General features: G+C 38.2%; 1 long non-coding RNA gene across 1 annotated transcript; it reads right to left on the reverse strand.

The window, feature by feature from the left end:
• Nucleotides 1-906: 906 nt before the first annotated feature.
• Nucleotides 907-6,918, reverse strand: LOC121039073 (uncharacterized). The gene is made up of 3 exons (XR_005794605.1): nucleotides 6,833-6,918; nucleotides 5,629-5,729; nucleotides 907-947 (listed from the first exon to the last, which is right to left on the reverse strand). It is a non-coding gene; the product is annotated as an uncharacterized LOC121039073 (long non-coding RNA).
• Between the last annotated feature and the right edge of the window lie 1,679 nt (nucleotides 6,919-8,597).

The raw sequence follows: 8,597 nt of genomic DNA on the forward strand, positions 1-8,597 counted from the left end.
AACTTAGCCTCAAACTACAAAAAGCATAACCAAGCAAACCACAAAGAGAAATGGAAAAACCTACAATCATAGTTGAATAATTTAAAAAATCTTGATCAAGAACAGAGAGATAAAACAGACAAAATAAAAATTAGTGAGGATAAATTATATTGGTCTACAAAATTAAGAGTTTATCGTACATAAACATGCATACACACAATACCTTTTGCCCAACATATAAAGCATATACATTCTTTTCAAGCACAGATAGAACATTTATAAAAACTTAACATGTATTACATAACAGAATGTTTCAACAGATTCCAAAGAAGTGCTATCACATAAACCATGTTCTTTAATGTAATTAAGTTAGAAAGCGATAACAAAAATAGTTAAAAAAAACCAAACAAACCCAAAAGTGCCAAATAATTCATGGGTTAAAGAGGAAACCACACAGGATATGATGAAATATTTAAGACTGAACAAAAAACTCTACTACATTTCAAAATGTATATTATGCAGCTATAACATTTAGGAGGAAATTTCTACTTTATCGTATTTACTTATAAACAATAAAAATATTTTTAATGAATGATTTCATGATTTAATTCAAGACACTGTAAATATAAAACAGTAAACTTACAAAAATATATAAGAAGTTAATAACAGTGAGAGCAGAAATAGAGAAAACAAGGAAAGAAAAATCACTGATAGTAATAATTAACAAACTCAAAACCTATTTTGTGAAAAGGCCAATACAAAATATATATCTGTAAGAAAACTTACCAAAAGGGGCGCCTGGGTAGCTCAGTCGGTTAAGCATCCGGCTTCGGCTCAGGTCATGATCTCACAGTTGGTGGGTTTGAGCCCCACGTCAGGCTCTGTGCTGACAGCTTGGAACCTGGAGCCTGCTTCATACTGTGTCTCCTTCTCTCTCCACCCCTCCCCCGCTCATGATTTGTCTCTCTCTCTCAAAAATAAATAAACAAAAAGTAAACTTAGCAATAAATAAATAAAACACAGGCATTGATGAATTGTAATAGGAACACAGACACATAACCACAAATACTATAAACATATACATATATAAATTCGTAGACACTAACCACTGAAAAATGCAAACAAAATGGACAATTTTCTAGAAAAATAGAAACATTAAAGCAAACTCAGAATAGAAAACCCACATAAATGAATTATCACTAAATAAATTGTATCAGTTTTCTCAAATCTATTCTTCCAAAGAACATATTTTGGGTCACAAAAGATGAGTTGCATAAAATTTCAAGAAGCAGATAAACTTTTCAGACAAGAGGAAAAAAAGGGAAAGATATTTAACTCGTATATGCCTTGCATAAACCTGTATGCTAAAACTAAGCAATAAGCTTATTAACAAAAAAATCTCATTTATGGACACAAAATGCAAACTTATGAAACAAATTATTAGCAAATTAAATCCAGATAGCAATATTTTAAAACTATAACTATAACCAATGTTGGCTTTATCTCACAAATCAAGCATAATTTAATACTGGAAAATCTACCCAAGTAATTTAATACATTAACTGAAAAAGTAAAATTATGTAAACATTTTAGCAGAGAATCATAATAAAAATATTTAATAATGTTTAAGATTCACTTATTATTTAAAAAAGTCCTGTCACATTATAAATATAAGGAGTCTTCTTAAATCTGACAGTGTTTACCAAAAACCTACTAGCAACAGCAAAAAATCTGAAATAATCCAAATGTTCATTAGTGGAGGAACGTGGAAATAATGGGGTTTATTCCTTCAGTGGGGCACTATGAAGCAGTTCAGTTGAATTATCAGCAAAGATAGATTTGAAAAGATGAGTAGGAAAAAAGCAATATGTTGTTTGTGTGTACATTGTTGAGGGAGATAGGACGTTAAATTGGAGAGAGGAGGATATAGGCTTCACATTTATCTGTCACAATTTCTTTTCCATAATTTGAAAAAAGGACTTACAGGGGCACCTGGGTGGCTCAGTCGATTGAGCATCCAACTTCGGCTCAGGTCATGATCTTGAGGTCTGTGAGTTTGAGCCCTGCGTTGGGCTCTGTGCTGACAGCTCAGAGCCTGGAGCCTGCTTTGGATTCTGTGTCTCCCTCTCTCTCTGCCCCTCCCTTACCCCTCCCTCTCTCTGTCTTCTCTCTCTCTCTCTCAAATATAAATAAGTATTAAAAAAACATTTTTTTTTAAAGAAAAAGGACTTACAAATATGGCAAAATGTTAGTGTTTGTCACATTTGGATGGCAAGGACAGATATTTTTACAATATCTTTAAAAACTTTCTTTTAATTTTTTAAAAGTGAATTTAAAACATCACTTAGATAATTAAGAGTAGGCATTCTCTCAGGAAAGAGCGAAAATCCCAATTTTTACTAGTTTCTCATGGCCTAAATAACACAGCCTAACCTCCTTAGTACAACATATAAGATCCTCATCACCATACTTGCCTGCTTTTCCAGCCTTTGCTCCCACGGGTGTCTTTTTTCTCCTCTCTGGTAGAGGTCTCCATGCGTTTGTTGACCATATAAACTCAGTAATTAAAATACTTTGGGACTTACATCTCTTTTATACTCACATTTATTTATATAAAATTTATCTACATGTACTACTGCAGTACTAGATTATGTAAATGTGTGCTACAAAAAAAAATAGAAAGGGATAAAATAAAAGTAAGTATTAATGGAAGTGCTAATACCGCCTTAATTGGGAGGGACAGGCACTGTGTAGGCTATAGGTACCAAGAACTCCAGCACTCCCGCTATCTTGAATGTGCTGTTCCCTTGTCCCTTTAGAGAACTGCAAGAGTCGATTTGGACTCTGTCAATTTCCTTTTGTGATTTAGACAAAGTGTGACTCAATAATCTTTCACTCCTCTTGTCACTCAACAAATGCTTATTTATTAAGTAAGGTAGGCACTGTGCTAAGTACTGGACATAGAAAACAAGATAGATGATTATACATACACATACGTATATGTGTGTACACATGCACACACCATGGAATATTATTCAGCCACGAGGAAGAAGGAAGTCCTGCCATTTGCAGCAACATGGACAGACCTTGAGGGCATTATGCTAAGTGAGAAAAGTCATACAGAGAAAGACAAATGATGCATACTATCACTTATATGTGGAATCTAAAAAAGCCAAATTCATAGAAACAGAGAGTAATGATGGATACAGGATTAGGGGGTTCAGGGGGAAAGGGGGTGATGTTGGTCAAAGGATACAGACTTCCAGTTACAAGATGAATGCGTTCTGGGAACTAATGCACTGAATGGTGATTTGATTTGATTTGATTTTTTGATTAAAAAAATTTTTTTATGAGAGACAGAGACAGGCAGACAGAGTGTGAGTGGGGAAGGGGCAGAGAGAAAGGGAGACAGAATCCAAAGCAGGCTCCAGGCTCTGAGCTGTCAGCATAGAACCCGATGCGGGGCTTGAACTCATGAACCGCGAGATCGTGACCTGAGCCGAAGTTGGATACTTAACCGACTGAGCCACCCAGGCGCCCCAGAATGATGATTTTAGTTAACAACGTTGTATTATACATTTGAAAGTTGCTAGAAGAATAGATCTGAAATAGATCTGAAATGTTCTTACCACAAAAAAGAAATGATAATTATTATCAGGTAATGGACATTTTAATTAATCTTACCTTGGTAATCATTTCACAACATGTAAGTGTATCAAATAAACACACTGTATGCCTTAAACTTAAACTTACACAATGTAATGTCATTTATATCTCAATAAAACTGGGAAAAAAGCCCAATCAAATAGGTATATAACCATCTCAAGTAATACTTATTAGGGATGTTGGGTGACAAAGCAGGATGCTGCCCTCAGAAATTACTTAGGTGATTAGGTAAAAGCTCTCTAACCACGTGATATTTAAGTTGAGCCTTAGAGGAAACGAAGGTAATCATGTGAAGGTCTAGGGTGGAAGTTGTAGGCAGGTAGAATAGCAGTGGAAACCTTTTCACTTCTAGGAGCTGTTGTAGAGCCAGGACTCCATAGAGTACTGTTGAGTCAGGGTAAGTATGCACTAGATGAGACGGGAGAGCAGCAGAGGCAGATCCAGTAGGGTCTAGGAGACCACAGCAAAAAGCCTGGGTTTTATTCCAGGTGAAGTGGGAAGCCATGGAAGTTTTAAGCAGAGGAATGCAACTGATGGATGTTTTTAAAAGATCACTCTGTTTCTGTTAGTTCACACTGCTATCACAAAGTACCACAGTCTGGGGTGGCGTAATCAACAGAAATTTATTTCTCCCAGTTCTGGATGTTGCAAAGTCCAAGATCAAAGTGTCAGCATATCTGGTGTCTGGTGAGAACCCACTGCTGGTTTTCAGACCATCATCTTCCCATTGTGTCTTTACAAGGCAGGGAACAGAGAGAGGAGGTTCTAGGGACCCTTTTATAAGGGCACTAATCCATTCACCCTCATGACCTAATTACTTCCCAAAGGCCTACCTCATCATAATAACATCACATTGGGAGTTAGAATTTCAATATATGAACAGCGGGGGGGTGGGGGGTGATGCAAACATTCAATACATAACACCGTCTGTGTCCTCTACAACCTACTATTGGTTAACAATAGCGTTACTTTTACACCATCAAGATTTAAAACACTTACATTCTATTCTATTAACTAGATACATCACCTGTGCTTTGTCTATAAGCTGAAAATTACAGCAAACCAACACCATTTATAACATCACCATTATATAAATATATCTCAAGGCAGATTGGGGAGCCATCCAGTAACCTTAGCTGTCAATGGGGATTTGCCCCATGTGGGGTAGGTCAGCAATTTTCTAGAATCTATGGAATATGTGGGTAATTCCATCTAATGCCAGATTTCAGTGTGAGAAAGTCCGTTTTGCCATGTACCACGCTGAACATACAGCAGCGCTATCAGTAATGAAGCAGATGAGACTTCACGCTCTTGGCAGGCAGGCAGATGCCAGAAAGGAAACGATAGGGAAAGGACTAGCTTCTGTTCGTCCTGTGTCTGATTCCAAATTCATCAACCCAATACATTCCTCCACCTCTGTGGTGGGGGAGTTAAGTGTGAAGGCAAGAAAAGGCCAGGAGCGTCACTTTAGAAAAACTCCCTCCACAGGGAAAGAAACACTGGGAGTGAGAAGTGATTTTCCTTGTACCACTCACCTCTTGAAGGCTGCTTCCCACACTTTTCTTCTTCCCTCTCCAGCCTTTTGGTTTGCTCTTATATCTTGTCTTCCACCTGGGGGTGGCTAACCAGGTTTTTCTGCCTTTCCTATCATTCCCAGACGGTTTCCATCTTAAACCCGGTTGGGTCTCTACTGAACCTAAAATTTGTAATCTCGTGTATTTATCCGTGTCTACTGTGGACTTGAGGCCATGTGGGGTGCATACACAGGAAGTTGGAGGAGAGAGTATTTGCAAATTATGGCTACAAGTAGACTCTTCAAAAATCACTTCATTATACTGTCTATTCCTTACAGCCGACTTGTAAAGTTCTTAGCACCTCTATTGTGTAGAGGCATAACCTGAATTTTTGAAAAGTTAAGTGACTTGTCCTCAGTGCCTTAATTCAAAAGTGGGAGAATCAGACTTCCAAGCTCAGTTTTCTTACCTTTCAGTCCTGTGCTCTGTATGCTCTAACACAATGGCTCATTTAAAAATCTTTTTTTTTTTTTTTTGCAGTATGTCTTGATTTGCTAGCCTCTCTTTAGCCTGCAGGTGAGAGAATGCAGGAGGAATTCTAGAGAACAGACATGCAATAGCTTTTATACATGTTTAAGAGAATCTGTATAAAAATACTTTAATAGTTAAGCGTATACACATTCCTTGCTTAACAGGTGCTATTATCTTCCCAATGCACAGTCTCTGATAGTCCGCATTTGACTGTCTCTTTAACACCTGCTTGTCACATCTGGATAAGTGGGTTGAAGCAAGAAGCAGCATTCCATTTCCTAAACATTCTTTTTAAACTGGGATATCTCCCTGGGAAGAAAGACATTATTTACATCACGCTTTGGGTAGAATAAATTGGTCTTAGTGCAAACTTCTCCATTTTCTCATTATCTACACCCTCACCTGGCTCTACTTCCTTTAACTTCACGCTCAGTTTTGCCCATTCTGAGAATTCTCTTTTCAAAGTATCAACTAATTTTTAAGAAAAAGGTATTATATAAAACTTCTCAAACATACCCAAAATAGAATAGTACAATAAATCCCTAGCTATGCATCTTCCAGAATCAACAATGACCCAAATTACACAACACTGCAATATGTATAGCTTTTCTTTGCTGAAATATGTGAAAGTATACCCCCAGCTTCATATCGTTTCATGACTACACATCTCAGCATAGACTGAGGTCAAACTGTTAAACGTCATCAACACTCTTCTAAAGAGTATGGACTTTATTCTCTAGGTAAACATTACTTACAAAATTATTTCATAGACATCCCACATAATTTGGTGTTTGGATTTCTAGCTCAAATATCTAAAATATATATTAAGTAAATTAATAGTGTTTATCCCAACATCTGGAAGAAAAAAGTCTACTTAATCTCAAAAACAGATCAAAGAATCAATGGATCCATTCAGTAATAGATCAACTGGATGGAGAGGCAGGGAAACCCAGCTGGGATGGCTGCTTCTCTAACTGACTGCTGCAGAGCAGGAGGCTCTGACCTCCCTCTTCCCCAGCCAGCCACTAGTAAGACTGCCCACAGGAACCCTGCTCCCTCCTGCACTGGACTTCTACCCATCTGTGTAGCAACAGGCTGTTTGCCACAATGAAGCCATTCTTTAAGACCAGCTAGAGTCCCACCTGCTCCATGAAGGCTGTCACAATTATGGCTTCCAGTTGGCTCTCTCTTCAGCACACAATTCAGCAATTACTGTTTCATGCATATATCTTGTCTTCTCCAGGAGGCCTCAAGGACATCAAGGGTAAGAAGTATGTTTAGGCTTCTACTTTGTAACTTATGGTGCCAAATAATGATGGCGCAGCAGGGGCTCAATAAATATTTATGATGGGGCTTTCATTTAGGCTGATTTGTTAAGTGTCATTTTTTTTCCTGCTCAGAATCAAGTCAAAAGAGGAAGAGAAAAAACCAGCAGAGGCATTTCTGTCTAGGAACATAGATAAAAGACAGGTTGTGTTGGCTTTCATCCATCCACTAGTTCAACCTGCCCTACAAGTCCTTTTAAATCCTGCCCATTCTGTCTTTGCTTGAACAACCTACAATGCTTTTTTTCTTTTTCTTCTCTTGTGCAAATGACTAGGGCAATTGTCTGTTGTTGGCACGTATTGTGGTATGACCAAGTGTTTAAGAATCATGAAACCCTACATTAAGAAGTCAGTCCCTAACTGAACCTTTACCCAAAGCAAGGCTTATTTCTTGCAGCAGCACCATGGTGCCACCAAGTGGACAGTTTTTGAACAATTTAACTCATAAGCTGGCAAAGCATTTTGGAACGGGGGCATTTGTGGCCAGTTCATTTATGGAATTGCAGATTTTATGCTTTGCATTCTTATGGCTAGGATTTTCATGTATTCTAACAACTGCCTCACTTATGGTTCTTGCAATATTATTCTCTTTAACTCCTACTTACTATTTAAGAAAATTCCTAATGAAAGCATTTATGAAGTAGAACAATATGGGTGCTTACTTTTCATCTTCCTAGATTTGAGAGAAACCAAGTTTCTCATTTTCTCTGGGTGAACTTTTAAAATATTAATTCTATTTCCTAGGGCATTCTACTTAAAGAGGAAGGGGCCTATGCATTATGATATATGTGCCATCTATGTTTAGCCTTGATGTGTTGTTTCTCCAGAGTTAATCTCATATCTTATTAGTCATTTCACCAACCAAATGGTGCTGGAACAATGGGACATCCATACACACACACAAAATGAACCTCAACTCTTACCTTGCAGCATATACAAACATTAACTGGAAATGGATGCCATTATCACACATAGCCCAAGACTCAGCTGAATGCCCAATTCAAGGAACTCCTTGAAGAAACAAGACAACTCTGGGACATCTTACTCTCTCCTACTGACCTGAGACTAAAGGTAGCTCACAGGCATTTTCCTTGGCAGAGGCCACATGAGATAAATTTTCTTTCTTTAAAAAAGTATTTGCTTGGGGCACTTGGGTGGCTCAGTCGGTTGAGCATCCGACTCTTGATTTCAGTTCAGGTCATGGTCTCACAGTTCATGAGTTTGAACCCCATGTCAGGCTCTGCACTGACAGTGTGGAACCTGTTTGGGATTCTCTCTCTCCCTCTCTCTCTCTGCCCCTACCTGGCTTGTGCTCTTTCTCTCTCAAAATAAATAAATAAACTGGGGCCACCTAGGCGGCTCAGTCAGGTAGGCCTCCAACTTCGGCTCAGGTCATGATCTCACTGTCCATGAGTTCCAGCCCCGTGTCGGGCTCTGTGCTGACAGCTCATAGCCTGGAGTCTGCTTTGGATTCTCCATCTCTCTCTCTCTCTCTGCCCCTCCCCTGCTCATGCTCTCTCTCTCTCTCTCTCTCTCTCTCTCAAAAATAAAGATTAAAAAAAATTAAATATATAAACTTAAA

The sequence above is a fragment of the Herpailurus yagouaroundi genome, unplaced genomic scaffold, assembly GCF_014898765.1.
Source record: "Herpailurus yagouaroundi ecotype Mexico unplaced genomic scaffold, PumYag 166, whole genome shotgun sequence".
NCBI classification, from domain to species: domain Eukaryota; kingdom Metazoa; phylum Chordata; class Mammalia; order Carnivora; family Felidae; genus Herpailurus; species Herpailurus yagouaroundi.